Here is a 17405-nt window from a genome sequence, read left to right on the forward strand (position 1 = left end):
AGAGAACTGTCTGTGATTTCACATAAGAAAAAAAAAAAGATAAGAAGTTTTGACTTCTTTAGCAACTGAAGGTAATTTACTTATGTACTTTTAATTTAGTGATTAGAAAGGAAAATGATTATTAGCCTCAATCCTTAGGAAAGAAAAAAAAGGAAAGATTCAATGTCTCTTCTTTCTGTGCAATGTTCAAAACTGCAAACAACAGAGGAGCTTGCACTTTGAACCTCCCCAAGTTTTCTTTATGTTTCAAGTACTGACCCAGCCCTCAGAAGGCCACTGAGATAAGGACAGAGTCACTAACTGGAAACCTGATAGGCCAACACTGAGGCCAAGGGCTTATGGCTACCATCTGGCATAGTTTTTATTAGAGTACTTCCTCCATCAAAACAGTCTATAATCTAAAAACTTTTAAATCTTAATTTCTAAGCCACTATATTAATTTTCTATTAATCACTTAAAAAAAAAACAAAACTTGAAATTCACTAAATTAACAACTAGAGTTGTTTTTTGTTTTTTGCTTTTGAAACAGGGTCTTGCTGTGTTGCCCAGACTAGCAGTATAGTAGCACAATCTCAGCTCACTGCAGCCTCGGCCTCCCGGGCTCAAGCAATCCTCCCACCTTCGCTCTCTGAATGGCCTGGGACTACAGGTGCACACCACCATGCCCCGCTAATTTTTGTATTTTTTTTTTTTAGAGGGGTCTCATTACATTGCCCAGTCTGGTCTCGAACTCCTGGCCTCACGTGATCCTCCTGCCTCAGTCTTTTCAAAGGGATGGCAGGCGTGAGCCACTGTGCCTGGCCTGGAGTTTTTAAGGCAAACAATAAATCATCATCATCATTCTTATTTTGGCCTAAGATAAATTCTTGAATATTTTTAAGATTCCCAGAAGGCCGAGCACGGTGGCTCACGCCTGTAATCCCTGCACTTTAGGAGGCCGAGGCGGGCGGATCATGAGGTCGGGAGATCGAGACCATCCCGGCTAACATGGTGAAACCCTGTCTCTACTAAAAATACAAAAAAAAAATTAGCTGGGCGTGGTGACAGGCGCCTGTAGTCCCAGCTACTCTGGAGGCTGAGGCAGGAGAATGGCGTGAACCCGGGAGGCAGAGCTTGCAGTGAGCCGAGATAGCGAAACTGCAGCCTGGGCGACAGAGTGAGACTCCGCCACAAAAAAAAAAAAAAAAAAAAAAAAAAGATTCCCAGGAGAAAGTTCTCAACCAACTGCAGAAATCACAAAAGTAATTAGTCTATATGGCACAAAGGTAGAATAACTAAGGAGAGGGGACACCCTTAAAATGAAGTATCAGTAAAGCACTAGACCTGAAGAAGGGCAACAGAGTGTGATCCAACTATCACCACCTCCAAGTGGATTCCTATAGCTGCTTGTCAAGTGGTTTGCCAGACTCCTCTCCAACCCTACTTCAATCCGTTTTTCTCAGAGCAATCAAATATTATTCCAAAAACAAAACTCATAATTTGAAGACATTTTGCCAATAAAAAAAATGCTCAACCTCATTAATCATAGGGAAATGTACATTAAAACCACTATGAAATACCACTTCACACCCATTAGGATAGCTATCATAAAAAAAAAAAAGAAAACAAGTGTTGACAAGGATGTGAACAAACTTAAACTCTTCTGCTCTGCTGGTGGGCACATAAAATGGTATGGCTGCTGGGGAAGACAGTATGGCATTTCCTCCAAAACTTAAACACAGGATTATCATACAATCTGTAATTGAACTTCTGGATATATACACAAAAGAAATGAAAGCAGGAACCCAAAGGGATATGTGTATGCCAATGTTCACTGCAGCATTATTCATAACAGCCGAAAGGTGGAAACAATCCAAGTGTCCATCAATAGATAAACAGATAAATAAAATGTGGCATCTACATACAATGGAATAGTATTCAGCCCTAAGGAAGATGTTCTGATACATGCTACAACGTGAAAGAAGAGAATAGAAAGTTATGATGTAATGGGGACAGAGTTTCAGATGGGGATGATGAAGAAGTTCTGGAGATGGATGGTAGTAACGGTTGCACAATGATGTGAATGTACTTAATGTCACTGAACTGTACACTTAAATGTTAAAATGATAAATTTTAGATTATGTATTTTTTACCCCCCCACACACACACACAAGCATATCACATTCTCCTGATTAAAAACCTTTCAACAGTTTCACACTGCACTTAAAATCTAACATGCAAACTCAGTCACAAATATATCTCCTCCAATCCAGCCAGTCTTCTTTCTGCTTCATACAACAGTAATAATTATATCTTACATTTATATGATATTTTTATTTACCCAGCATGTGTCTTTACATGTTTCCTGATATCCTCTCATTCAGTTAATAACAGTCAGCTCTCAGGGAGGCTACAAGCTTGAAATTTTCTACTCAGAATTTGTGGACAACATGAAAATGTCATTGGTATGAAGTCACTGGAGCATTACCTACTCCTAAAAGATGACATAACAGCATGTTGCTGATGAGAACAGTTCATCTTCCAAGTAGTCTGAAAGGAGACGAGGTAGAATATCTGTTTAAATCTTACCTCAGATAGAAGGATTTCAAAACCTCCTTACCTTATTCTACCCCACACTGATCTTCTTCTAACTCCCACAGCATGTTACTTCATACCAATTAATTTGATACATCACATCATCCAAGCATGTGTGTAAGCCGTGTCTCCTTGTTTAAGTCCCAGGTCCCTTATGGGCAAGAACAACAAGCCTTACACTGCTGCCACATCCCCCACAGAGCCTTGTGAACAATCAGCCATCACTGAAAAATGCCTTATGTTTACTTTAAAACACATCCCTAAACCTAACCCCACCTTCTCCCATGCAGCAATGTGATCTCCCTGCAATGAGTTTTGGGGTAGAGGAACAGAGGATAGAAATTTGGGGGTAAAGTATCTTCAATTATCCTTTTCTAGACTGGAAGAACCTGAGAAGAAACCTAATCCATTTCCCTCGCATTTCAGATGAAGAAACTGAAGCCCAGATATGTTAAGTGTCTTGCCTAAAAATGAAACAATCAGTTAATGGCAGAAATCCTACTGGTCCAGAATACAGGTCCTGACTCACTGTCTAGGGTTTTCTCTACACCACACTACCTTCCTTACTTCCACTAGAAAGACTGTGTTTGTAAATACAGAATAAATTGTATTAAACGAAGCTTTGTTCTTTTTTGCTTTAAAAGAATGTAACCAGAAAATAGTAATGGCAGTTTAGGACAATGAACCTGAAGATGCCTAATTGCAACTATTCACTAAATTATTAACCTGGCTCTTAAAGTTTCAAATAAACTGTATTCACATAAATCCAACTATTATAAAGTTGCTACAAGAAGGATTTCGGAAGTCTTATATGCTAGTTTTTATACAGGCAAAAAACTAGAAGATAAAAACATATGAAGTAAAACAAAGATAAATACAAAGTTTCCTAAAGGTAGAGACCTTCACCATGATCAGCAAACACAGCGATAACACATTTCCAGAAAAAAGAACTGGAGGTGGAGGGTGGAGGCAGTGCATAAAGGCCCAGGCTCAAAACACAACCTTTACTACATGCAGTTCCATTTAAGACATGAAATAACTTGGTTTATTCATTCATTTGTTCACTAATTCATTCACAATAGCAAAGCACCTACTATGTGCCAGGAACCAGAGATGTGAAAGGTAAAGCAAGATATGAAAGACAGGATTCCTGTTTTTCTGGACACTATTTTAATAGGAATGGGACAACAAACAACTTATCTCAGCTTGTGATAAACTGCTATGAAGGAAAAATAAGGGTGATGTTTCTTGCAACATATACCTGAGGTGTGAGGTCAAGGAATAATGAGGGGGTAATATCTGATTTGAGAAAGAAGAGGAAGTACAAAGTCTGGTTCCAATTTCCTTCCAATAAAACCTTTAGAATTCTTCTTTTACCAGAATCTTGGGAGCAGGCAACAAATTCCTTATTTCTATTTTCCTCAATACAAACAAATGAGAATGAGAGGGCTCCCAAAGCACAGCATGAAATGGCCTGGTCTGGAGAAATCATACAAAGTGAACAGAAGGAAACCCGCAAGCAAAGAAAGCTTTGTGTTCCCCTGTCTTATGAAAATGGCAGTTCCACTGTTGGTAATATACAGGAATAGTAATGATCTGATATGGTGGTGTTTACAAAGAAAAATATATTCTTATTGGTGTTCTCTAACCTGAAAGAGGCAGTGGCAAGATCAGGTATGAAATAAGGTCTAGGTAGCAATCTGTCTGTGCATTTACTTAAAACTCGTATTAAGTATTTTAAATACAATTTTTCAAACTCCAAAATATTCCCTGTTAAGAAACAGAAAAGTAGAGAAACAAACATGGATAAATTTTTTTTCTAAATTTTTATATTTATTACAGGCATTAACATGTCTACTCCACTTTATAAGATCTTTAGAGAAAAGTGCTGTTCAAAGCTCTATTATGCCACTTGCCAAACAGCACACTATGTAAACAGCCAAACATTTAAGCCACTTTTCAGTGGTTTCTCCCTGGCCAGAGACATAAAGACATATACTTGTCTTTAGTCCAACATTATTTCCAGAGAAATGTAAAACAGGCTGGGCATGGTGGTTCACACTTGTAATTCCAGCACTTTACAAGGTTGAGGTAGGAGGACTTCTTGAAGTCAGAAGTACAAGAAGACCATCCTGGGCAACACTGCAAGACGCAGTCACTATAAAAAAAAAAAAATTAAAAATTAGCCGGGCATGGTGGTGCGCACCTGTAGTTCCGGCTACTCTGGAGAGTGAGGCAGGAGGACCACTCAAGCCCAGGAGTACCAGGTTTCAATGAGCTATGGGTGACAGAGTGAGACTCTATCTCAAAATTTAATTAATTAATTAAATCAAACAAAGAATCAGCAAATATTTAAACTAGAACACCTTCATTATAAAGATAAGAAAAATGAAGCACAAAGAGAATTAATGACTACTCAAAGTCAACCATACAGAGAAACATCAGGCATCCAAACTCTCAGCCCGGGACTCCACCGTTTTTCAAAAGCAGGGAACAAAATCAACAGTTTGCAACAAGCACTTTTTCAAAACACGAGATAAAATAGAAACCATCAGAGTAGACTGTACACACCAATTTTGTTTTGTGAAATTTCCAGTTTATTTTTACATATACAGACACATGCATGCATACACAGTTGTTGCTGTTTGAGATAGGGTTTGGCTCTGTTGCCCAGGCTCTAGAATGCAGTGGCCATAGCTCACTGAGCCCTGATCTCCCAGACTCAAGAGGTCCTCCACCCTTGCCTCAGCCTCCTAAGCAGCTGGGACTACAGGTGTGTGCCACCACGTTTGTCAAACTTTATTTTTAGCAGGGACAAGGTCTCACTATGTTGCCCAGGCTGGTCTCAAACTCCTGAGCTCAGGCGATCTTCCTGCCTCACCTTCCCAAAGTGCTGGGATTACAGGCATGAGCCACTGAGTCCAGCCTATGTAGACACAGTTATACACGCATGGAATCTTTTTTTTTTTAATTATTGAGACGAGATCTACCTATGTCGCCCAGGCCAGACTCAAACTCCTGGGCCCACGTGATTCTCCCACCTCAACCTCCCTAGTAGCTAGGACTGACTACAGGCGCACACCACCATACCCAGCCATCTATGGAGTCTTGATACAAAAAGATCTCTTACTATGGATTATAACAAAAAAGTTAAAAAAAATACTGCAGTTCACACTCCCTGTCATCTGTCATGAAGTACTTCCTTTTATTTTAAGCAAACATAGCAACAGCAACATTAAAAAGACAAATAGATGGCTAATCCTACCTTATAATCTCTCATTCAAATCTCATTTTTGCATCTATTCAGTGTTCTACATTTTGTGCCATTATAACTATAGCTAAAGTAACTTTCAACAGCAATAGCAACAACTAGCAGGTAGAGAAGCTTTCACTCAACCAAAGGTACTAGAAGAACTACTGCCTATTAGTCTCCAAAGGAATTTCAGCTAAAGAGGCATAGATTTACTACAAAAAGACACAGTATGTTCACCACAGCTCAGAGGTTCAAATAGTTCTCTCCAAAATAAACCAAAAAAAAGTCCTCCACAGACTTGACCCCGGAATGTAATTTCAGGGGAAAAGGAGCATTCCTAAAATATTTTCTCTATGTAATACTCCCTGAGGTTAATATTGTTGGGGGGGCAGATTAACACAGAACACAGCCCCATTCACTCCATAATAAGGTCTAAGATTTAAAATGCACTGCCTTGAGAGAAGCTACACTAAAATTCCAGCTAAGATACGGAAATGAGTGTCAAGACATCAGATCATTTTTAGATGGCACATTTGGGAGACGAAAGAGAAGACAACAGCACTGAATATTACAAAAACAGATAAAAGAAAAATGGTACAGTGAGGCAGGGATAAAAACAGAAAATGTTAAGGCAAAAAGAAAACTAAGCATTATGCTACAGTAACAGTTGAATCTAAAATATGGCCTGGCATAGTAGCTCATGCCTGTCATCTCAGCACCTTGGGAGGCTGAGGAGGGCAGATCACTTGAGGTCAGGCGTTCAAGACCAGCCTGGTCAACATGGTGAAATCCCATCACTACTAAAAATACAAAAATTAGACAGGCATGGTGTTGCATGCCTGTAAACTCAGTTACTTGGGTGGCTGAGGCACAAGAATCACTTGAACCCGGGAGGTGGAAGTTGCAGTGTGCCAAGATCGCACCACTGCACTCCAAGCTGGGTGACAGAGCAAGGCTGTCTCAAACCAAACTAACTAAACTAAAATGTACAATAAAATAAACTATGCAGGCTGGGCTCCATGGCTCACACCTGTAATCCCACCATTTGGGAAGCCAACACAGGCAGATCACTTGAGGTCAGAAGTTCAAGACCAGCCTGACCAACATGGTAAGACCCTGTCTCTACTAAAACTACAAAGATTAGCTGGGCACGAGGTACAAGAATTGCTTGAACCCAACAAGCAGAGGTTGCAGTGAGCCAGCACCACTGCACTCCAGCCTGGGTGACAGAGCAAGACTCTGTCTCAAAAAAAAAAAAAAAAAAACCCTATATATATACATATACATAGACACACACTATGCAGCACCAGATACTTTAATCACAGAGCTTGACCTGTCACAGCCTTGGCCAATCATGTTTTGTGCCACATGACCCCACCTCCCGTTCCACAGCCAACTAGGCTAGAATCTCTGGCCTCAAACAAAGAGGCCCCAGGGAAAACCAGGCAGTTGGCAGAAGGAGCTGAAGGAGAAGTCATGAAAATAATAAAGTTGGGTGAGGGGATTGACAGGTAAAGTCATGAAGAATCAGGCACAATAGGTATAGAGGCTATGAGCAAAAGATACAGAGTAGGGAGAAAGAGAACAAAGCATGTCAAAAATGCAGAGAAACTGTGCAGCTCATGACAGAGTGATAACTGGCCAGTAGAGATTCTGATTTCTGGCAGCTTTCTTGTTGTCTCATATGTATTCCCTCCTTCAAGGTAGTTTGAAAGAATTATATCACCTGAAGCAGGAAGAAACACTAAGAACACAAATGACTAAAAGGGTTTACACCAATTTTGTTTATGCATTTTAAAAAACCTCTAAAAATCTTTACCATTGAAAGTCTGAGCTAGAAAAGTCCTTGGAATCAGACGAATTCACTATTTTAGAGATGAGGAAATTGAGGACCACAAAGTAATCTAAGGTTTCACAGATAGTGACAGTGCAAGGACAACACTAAGGACTCCTATTTCCATAGCCATTACTGTCTGTCCTACACTGCACTAAATAACACCAACATAGAAACATTTTCCTCAAAACAAGTATTTTCGCAACACGTTTTAGAGTGAGTCAGAAATTTTATGTGCATATGCCTTTTTCCACAGTTTAAGTAAGTTTTCCACCGTTTAAGTAAGTTTTCCACTTATTTATTCTTTGGCTCTCTGTTATGCTTATAAAATACATCATTAGATTTCTCCTTTTCTTCCTCATATATATTTTAAAAATTAATCTGTCACTAAAGAAATAACACCAGCAATTCATCAGGCCCACTGGCTTTTTCCCCCTACAACTGCGTGTTTTAAAACAGCATTTACTCAGGATTGTTATTGCACATATTGTGTAATAGTGTTTGAACTCAAAGAAGTACAGAGCAGACATTTTAAGTGAAAAATAAACTTCAACTAAGGATCACAGAGATTTCCTTGAAGAAAAATTCATAACCAACGTCAGTAAAATTCAGGAGAAAATAGTGCAAGAACTGAAACTGAAAAGGGACTAATGTGAAATTATCAAGTCATTCCTGACGGAATTTATTGCATTCACTCAGGGTGTCTTGTGAACAAAAACTACAACTTGTAAAAAAACACAAATCCCAAACTGGGGAAATTATTAATCAGTGAGAAGATGCAGACAGAAGTAGAAAAAAGTTGACCCAGGGTAAACATGGTGAAGCCCAGAGGCAGGACTGTAGAATACCTGGATGCCTACACTGACTTGAAACAAACACTTAAGCGCCTCTAAAGATCCCCAAAGGACACAACTGACGGGGAGGGGAGAGGTGAATAAATACTTGCATCTCTAAAGCTGACCCACAGAAAAGCAGAGTCATCAATTTCCTAAGAACAGTCTCAGCCATCTCAAAACAGCAGAAATTAGGAAGACGGCATATGTTAACGAAGCCTTTCGTTAGGTTTAAGATAAAGTGAAGAACACAAAACCCAGGTATTAATGACTAAAAAAAGAGAAGCGCCGGACGCGGTGGCTCACGCCTGTAATCCCAGCACTTTGGGAGGCCGCCGTTAGGCGGGCAGATCACGAGGTCAGCAGATCGAGACCATCTTAGTGAACACGGTGAAACCCCGTCTCTACTAAACATACAAAAAAATTAGCCGGGAGTGGTGGTGGGCGCCTGTAGTCCCAGCTTCTCGGGAGGCTGAGGCAGGAGAATGGCGTGAACCCGGGAGGCGGAGCTTGCAGTGAGCTCTTGCAGAGCGAGCCTCCATCTCAGAAAAAAAAAAAAAGAAAGAAAGAAAAGAAAAGCACAAAACTCAAGTCCAGAGGCCACTTCGGTCACTTCAGTCATAGCTAATAAAGTATCACAAAGGATCTTTTCATCAAATGAAGTACTAATGACGTTATAGGTCTATATTCTTAATTCTAACAACGTAAAGGTGTGTGTTTTGATGGATGAGAAAACTCAGGCTTAGAGCCTTTAAGTAACCAAGATCACCAAGGCAGGCAGTGAGAGAAACCCAGGAAGGATTCGAACGCTCGCTGGCTGAGCCATTCTCATTACCGCCACAGTCAACAATCAACACGGCAGTTTAAGTTCATCCTTACCAGTCACCCAGGAGATGAGTTTTGAAGAGGGAGTTTAAAAGGGGCATCTGACTTTCTCTCTCTCCCAAAGTAGAAGAGAACTGAGCTGTCAAAAACAGAAAAAGAAGTGAGTGCGGTGCCGCCCGGACTCTCCATCCCACAGCTCCGGACCGAGCCCGCCCCGCTCGACTCGCGCAGCCCCAGCCACGCTCGGTTCCCCGTTCGGGCCAAGGGACCGCGGCTGTCAGACGCGGAGGGGCAGAGGCACGGCCCAAAGAAAGGGACAAAGAGCCTTCCCGGCCGCGGCCGGAGGCTGCCGGCCCGTTCCTAAGCCGGGTTTCCGCGGCAGCGGCCCTAGCTGGGCGGGGACCGGGGACGGGGGCGCGGCGGGGGAGGAGCGGCCGCCGAGGCGGAGGGGCTGCGCTAGAGGTGCGGGCCCGGCTGGCGGACTCGCCCCCTACTCACTACCTTGCCGCGGGCTTCCCGTCACGGTCGCCGCCGTCACGGAGCTTCTGAGCCGGGGCGACGCAGCGAGAGCTGATAAGCGGGCGTCAGCTGCGTCCCGCACTGGCGAAGCAGCCTCCAGATCGGGCTGGAGAAAGGCCGGGGGGTGGGAGTCGGAACGAGGTTTGTTCCCAGCTTGTGGAGATTTTACTCCGCTTGTCCCTCGCACTCGGCTTCCGCTCCGCCTCCCGGCCGGCCCTTCCCGCACTCGGGGGCTAGCAGCCCACAGCGCGCAGCATTGTGGGGGATGTAGTCTCAGAATGAGGAAGCGGCGACACGTGCTTCCAGCCGCCCTGCACCTACCCTGTATCAGAACGACGCCGTTGCGCGGCAACCAGAGAGGGGCGGCGGGCTCTTCTGCGTTGGAAGATGAGCCGGCCAGAGGCATACCCTCGGCCTTAACTCGCTGCAGGCTCTGGAAGAAGTGCTCTGGCATCTTATTCCCGACCCTCCAGTGAGAAACCAACCTCCCAATACTGTTGACCTGAGGCTGGGAAAGCTTAATGATGATTAAGTGTGCTACAGATGAGAATACCCATCATTGCAGCCTAAGGCCTTAGCCAGTGGAGTGAGGCAAGAAAAATGAAAGGATTGAAGATTAAATAGGAAGAAACAAAATTATTTTTTCATAGATGATATAATTATGTACGTGGAGGCCGGGCACCGTTGGCTCATGCCTGTAATCCCAGCACTTTGAGAGGCCAAGATGGGAGGATCACCTGAGGACGGGAATTCGAGACCAGCCTGGCCAACATGGTGAAACCCCGTCTCTACTACAGATACGAACTTAGCCGGGCGAGGTGGCGGACGCCTGTAATTCCAGCCTCTCGGGGGGCTAAGGTGGGAGAATTGCTTGAACCCAGGAGGCGGAGGTTGCAGTGAGCTGATATCGCACCACTACACTCCAGCCTAGACGACAAGAGCAGAACTCCGTCTCAAAAAAAACAAAAAAAATTATGTTTATGGCACTTCAAAACAATCTGCAGATAAACTGTTAACAATAAAAGAGTTTAACAAGGTTAATAGATACAAAAATCATATTTTAAAAAATTAATAGTTATTTATATATGCCAGTAAAAAAGATAATTTTTTTAAAGATACCATTTACAACAGCTCCAAACAAATATCAAGTACCTAGGGATAAATCGATCAAAGAAATGCAAAACCTGCCTGAAAAAAACATTGAAAGACCCTGAAGAAGACCTAAATAAAGATATAACATGTTCATAGATTGGAAGAGTCAATACTGAAAAACGCCAGTCTCTCCAAACCTACCTACAGAGCCAGTGCAATTCCCAACAAAATCTCAATAAATTTCTGTGTATGTGTGAGAAACTTGACAAGCTAATTTAAAATGCTATGGAAGAGCAAAGACAAGCATTCATGAAGAAGAGGAGGAAGAAAAAAAAAAAAAGAGAAGGAGTGGGAGGAGGATAACTTGTGCTACCAGATAACAAGCTTTATTATAGAGTAGGCATGGTGGCCCATGCCTATAATCCCAGCACTTTGGGAGGCTGAGGCAAGTGGATTGCTTGAGGCTAGAGTTCAAGACCAGCCTGGGCAACATGGCAAAATCCCATCTCTACCCCCACCAAAAAAAAAAAAAAAATGTCAGTTGTGGTGGCATGCACCTATAGTCCCAGCTACTCAGGAGGATCACTTTGAGGCCAGGAGGTGGAGGCTGCAGTGAGCCATAATTGTGCCACTGCACTCGGGCAACAGCAAGACTCTTCCTCAAAAACAAAACAAAACAAAAACAAGCTTTATTTTAAAGCTGTCAATCTAAATAGTAGGACCTCTAAAAGAAAAAGACATTCATTTGAGAATAGGGCGTTACAATAGGAATACACATGCCACAGTAAACTCTGTGTGTATTCAGGGAGGTAAAGGAAGACAAAGAAAAAATAAGAAAGATTAAATAATTGCTTTGAAATTATTGTGCTTGGCTACAAAGATCAATAATAAGGGTGACTCCAGTTCTAGGTTGAACAGGCAGTTGCTGGAAAGATACACAGAAGTACTTGTTGTGTAAGGTTGTGTTGTGTACAGAAAGTACACAGAAGTACTTGTTGTGTAAGGTTGCAGTGGTCTTTGTGTACGGCTGTGGTTTTTGCAAAGTCTTTTGCAATAGTTTAGTATCAGGCATACACGTGTGAAAGCCTTCCCTTCTTAGCCTTCCCCAGCTCTGTCATGGTGTTTTGTTTTTTCACACAAGTGACTCCAGTTTGATTCTGACAATTTTCACATTTCCCTTTTTCGATCAAGATCTTTCTCAGAATGCATCACTGATCAGTCATTTTGTAGTTACATTCTGATGTCCCTGGAGGCCTGGTTGCTGGTTTCTTCCCACATTGTGGGGAGTGATTGGTGATGAGGAGTCAGTGTCAAAAACCATTTAGCCACATTTAGGCAATAAGGGAGGTTTGAAGAAAATGACTCTCAGGCTAAGTCTACCTGGAGTTTATTATTAAGGTCTATAGTCTTTTGCTGTCATCTCAAAGTGCTGGCCCAGCATTATTTTGTTAAGACCTATACTTCTGCAAAAATTTAACAAGTAACATACAAATTTTTTTTTTTTTTTTGGAGACGAAGTCTCGCTCTGTCACCCAGACTGGAGTGCAGTGGCTGGATCTCAGCTCACTGCAAGCTCCGCCTCCCGGGTTTACGCCATTCTCCTGCCTCAGCCTCCTGAGTAGCTGGGACTACAGGTTCCCGCCACCTCGCCCGGCTAGTTTTTTGTATTTTTTAGTAGAGAAGGGGTTTCACCGTGTTAGCCAGGATGGTCTCGATCTCCTGACCTCATGATCCGCCTGTCTCGGCCTCCCAAAGTGCTGGGATTACAGGCTAAATTTTAAAAAAGGAAAAATATAAAGTAAAATGATAATCTCAGTTTGCTTAGTAGTTTTGAGCCATGAATTAGGCTTAACCAGCTGAATAAATGAAATTACCATAGAGGATTAAGTGAGACCTGTTGTAACAGTTTCATAAACCCATCAGTTTTTTAAGTGTGCATGAGAATGAGCCATCAAATGTAGCTGGAGTCCCAGAAAACTTGGCATGCCTTAATGTTTGAAAATCCTAGGCAGAGTACAGTGGCTCACACTTGTAATCTTGACACTTTGGGAGGCTAAGGCAGGAGGATCTCTTGAGGCCAGGAGTTTGAGAAGCCTGAGCAACAGAGTGAAACACCGTCTCTACAAAACAAAATAAAACAAAACAAAAGTAGCTGGGCATGGTGGCATGCACCCCTAGTCCTAGCTACTTGAGCCTAGGGGTTCAAGGCTGCAATGATCTATGACTGCATCACTGACCTCCAGTCAGGGAGACAGAGTAAGTCTCTGTTTCTAAAAAAAAAAAAAAAAAAGAAAAGAAAAAAAAAAGAAGAAGAACAAAAAGGGAAAGAAAAAAAAGAAAAGAAATTAGGAAAACCTCATTACATTACTTATCAATCTCTCAAGAGCAAAGAAAATTATCAATCTTGTTAGAATGTCAGAAGTTTGGACCAATGTATTTGATGGTAGCAACCACTCTAGTGGCTTTTATTTAGCCATCCTGTGTCCATCATTTAGAATGTGTCCATTCTAAAAGAATGTTTATTTTTGTTCTCAGAAGATTTTCAGAAACAAGCAAGGGAAAAGAGCTAAATCAGTTGTACGTAACCAAAATAAAACCAAGAGTGTTCATAAAAAAATTTTAACCCAGGCATGTGGATCAGACAAAATATTAAAGTAGTCACGCAGACCAAAAGTAAATTCATCAGAAAAGACATGCCTCACAGACAGAATGGAAATTGTGTAGAAATCAGAAAAGACTTACCAGAAAATACAAAAAGTCTTTGTTTAATCCCAGGAGGGATGTAAAGTCCTTTATTTAGGGTTGCCTTATTCAAATCAGACCCCAAATAAAGTCAAGAGCTTCTACCATAAAGAAGGAGGCGTGGTATTAGAGAAGACTCATCAGGGTAGAAAAAGTGAGCCATGGAAGCAGAGAACTGAAATGGCTTAAATGAGTACGGCACCAGATTCAAGAACTGCCAATTCCTTGTGATAGTGATCTTTTTTCAGGTCCTGTTTCTGGCACCATTTATGTCAACCTAAATAACAGAGAGAGGCTCTCTAAAAGAAAAATATGTTTATTTGGGAATAGGGCATTGCAATGGGAATACACATGCCACAGTAAACTATGTGTGTATTCAAGGAGGTAAAGGAAGACAAAGGTTTTTACAGGAAAATTTAGGGGCATTACATAATTGTTTTGAAATTATTATCCTTGCCTACAATAATCTATAATAACAAGGGTGGCTCCAGTCTGAGGTTAGACAGACAGTTGCTGAGCAGATATCCTCATAGAAGTACGTTTTGTGTAAGTTTACAATGACCATAGTTAATGTTGTGATTTTCTGGAGTCTTCTGTGGTAATTTTGTTATCAGGCATGCAAGTGTGAAAACGCTCTCTTCTTAGCTTTCCTGGCTGTATTTCTCAGGGTGTTTTGGGGTTTTTTACACAAGTGATTCCATTTTGATACTGTCAACTTTCATAGTAATTAAGGCAGTGTGGAAGGAGATCAAGAATAGACAAATCTACCAGTAGTACAGAATAGAGAGCCCAGGGATCTGGGTGTGGTGGTGCACACCTGTAAATCCAGCTATTTGGGAGGCTGAGACAGGAGGATCACTTGGGCTCAGGAGTTTGAGACTAGCCTGGCAATGCAAAGCAACACCTAAAGAACAGTTTTCAATGATTAAATGGTGCTGGAACAAATAGTGCTCTATTTGGAAAAGAAATGAAATTGGACTCTTCACATTATACACAAAAGTCAATTTCAGATGGCTAACAGACACTTTTTTTTTTTTCTAAGAGACAGGGTCTCGCTTTGTTGCCCAGACTGAAGTGATCATAGCTTACTGCAGCCTCAAACTCCTGGGCTCAAGCAACCCTCCCAAGCAGCTAGGACTACAAGCATGTGCCACCAAGCCCGAGTAGTTTTTTTAAACAGACGGGATCTTGCTGTGTTGTCCAGGCTGGTCTCAAACTCCTGCCTCAGTCTCCCAAAGTGCTGGGTTACAGGTGTGAGTCATGATGCCCAGCTGAGACATAAATATTAAAGTCAGAAGAATGAAGCTATGTAGAAGCAGACTTTAACGTAAGAAGAAAAAAAAAAGGAATAATGCTTTTATTGTTTTTAAAGATAATATAACAGTATGTTGATCTCAAGGGTAAGGGGATAGACTTTTTAAACTAATCCAAAAAGCACTACCTATAATAGGAAAATAGATAAATTTGACCACATTAACATTAAGACAGCCAAGTGCAGTGGCTCACACCTGTAATCCCAGCACTTAGGGAGGCCAAGGCAGGCGGATCACCTGAGGTCAGGAGTTCAAGACTAGCCTGGCCAACATGGTGAAACCCAGCTCTATAAAAATACAAAAATTAGCCAGGCATGATGGCAGGTGCCTGTAATCCCAGCTACTCAGGAGGCTGAGGCAGGAGAATCGCTTGAACCCAGGAGGCAGAGGTTGCAGTGAACCGAGATCACACCATTGCACTCCAACCTGGGTGACTGAGCAAGACTCTGTCCTTCCAAAAAAAACAAAAAAACAAAAAAAAAACCTTAAGACTTGGTTTTATCAAATTATACACCATTAAAGGAGTTAAAAGGCAAGCCTCACAGATGATTAAGAAATTTACAACATGGGCCAGACGCGGTTGCTCACTCCTATAACCCCAGCATTTTGGGAGGCTGAAGTGGGTGGATCACCTGAGGCCAGGAGTTTGAGACCAGCCTGGCCAACATGGTAAAACCCCATCTCTACTAAAAATACAGAAATTAACCGGGTGTGGTGGCGGGCGCCTGTAATCCCAGTTACTCAGGAGGCTGAGGCACAAGGATTGCTTGAACCTGGGAGGCAAAGGTTGCAGTGAGCTGAGGTTATGCCATTGTACTCCAGCCTGGGTGATAAGAGTGAAACTCCATCAAAAGAAAGAAAGAAAGAAAAGAAAGAAAGAAAGAAAGAAAGAAAGAAAGAAAGAAAGAAAGAAAGAAAGAAAGAAAGAAAGAAAGAAAGAAAGAAAGAAAGAAAGAAAGAAAGAAAGAAAGAAAGAAAAGAAAGAAAGAAAGAAAGAAAGAAAGAAAGAAAGAAAGAAAGAAAGAAAGAAAGAAAGAAAGAAAGAAAGAAAGAAGGAAGGAAGGAAGGAAGGAAGGAAGGAAGGAAGGAAGGAAGGAAGGAAGGAAGGAAAGAAGGAAGGAAGGGAGAGAGAGAGTGAGGGAGGGAGGGAGGGAGGGAGGGATGAAGGAAGGAAGGAGAGAGAAAGAAAGAGGAAGGGAGAAAGAGAGAAAGAGGAGAGGAGAGAATAGAAGAGAAGAGAAGAGAAAGAAGGAAGGTATGAAGTTAATTTACAACATGTATAACCAAGAAAGGTCTTGTATCTAGAATATATAAAGAACTATAATCATAAGAAAAAGAGTTGAGGCTGAGCACGGTGGCTCACACCTGTAATCCCAGCATTTTGGGAGGCCGAGGTCGGCAAATCACTTGAGACCAGGAGTTCGAGACCAGCCTGGGCAACATGGCAAAACCCTGTCTCTACTAAAAATACAAAAACTAGCCCAATGTGCTGATGCGTGCCTGAAGCAGAGGTTGCAATGAGCCAAGATCATGCCACTGCACTCCAGCCTGTACGACAGAGTGAGACTCTGTCTCAAAAAAGAAAAAAAGAAAGAAAATAAAAGAAAAAGAAAAAGAGCTGAACAGGCTCTTAACTAAGGAAGAAATCCAAATAACCAATAAACATGAAAAAGCATCAACCTCATATGAGGACAAGAAAATTTAAATCACAATGAGAGAATAACATGCCACCCACCAGAATGGCTAAAACCGAAAAAGATTGACGATTACAAATGTTGACCACAGTGGAGCAATGGTAATTCTCATACTTTGCCATAGGGAAAGTAAACTCATACAGCAGTTTGGAAATAGGAACAAGCTACATTCGACAATATAGATGAATCCTAAAAACTTAATTATTAAGAAAATGAAACTATTCACAAAATAATATATACTGTGTTATTCCATTTTTGTAAGGTTCAAAAACAGGAAAAAAAGAATGTATACTTAGGTGTTAAAATTATAAAGAAAAGCAAGGAATTGATCATCATGAAAGGGAGATTAGTGGCTACCTCTGAGACCAAAGGAGTCCTGTGAGGAGGGATTTGAGAGTGTGAAGAGCTAATAGGGTTGGAATGCTACAAATCTTCTATTCCTTGGTATGGGTGGTAGTTACACTGCTGTGGGCTTTGTAATAACTCATTAGATTATATATTTATTGTTTATGCATTTTTCCATGTATGTGTTATGTTTCCCAGTTTAAAAAATAAAGAGTAGAGGTCTGGAGTCAGATTGCCTTCATTCAATTCCAAGCGCTACAACTGTGTAACCTTGGGCAAGTTCCATAGCCTCTCTAAGCCTCCGTTTCCCATCTGCAAAGTGTCAGTAATAAGAGTACATCAAAAAGATATTGTGAGGATTACAATGAGAATGTGAGCTGA

General features: G+C 41.5%; 1 protein-coding gene across 3 annotated transcripts in view; it reads right to left on the bottom strand.

Annotated features, from left to right (window-relative positions):
• CCDC126 (coiled-coil domain containing 126) overlaps window positions 1–10047 on the bottom strand; it is a 41359-nt gene extending 31312 nt beyond the window's left edge. The window contains exons 1-2 of one of the 3 annotated variants that reach the window (XM_007981880.3): window positions 9821–10047; window positions 9374–9458 (exon numbers count right to left, since the gene is read on the bottom strand). The gene's annotated coding sequence lies outside the window, so the exon portion shown is untranslated. Of the gene's footprint in view, window positions 1–9373; window positions 9459–9817 lie in introns of all 3 variants that reach the window. The other 2 variants (XM_038004744.2, XM_038004745.2) reach the window with 2 other exon arrangements.
• Window positions 10048–17405: the final 7358 nt, after the last annotated feature.

This window comes from Chlorocebus sabaeus, chromosome 21 (genome assembly GCF_047675955.1).
Source record: "Chlorocebus sabaeus isolate Y175 chromosome 21, mChlSab1.0.hap1, whole genome shotgun sequence".
Classification (NCBI taxonomy): Eukaryota; Metazoa; Chordata; class Mammalia; order Primates; family Cercopithecidae; genus Chlorocebus; species Chlorocebus sabaeus.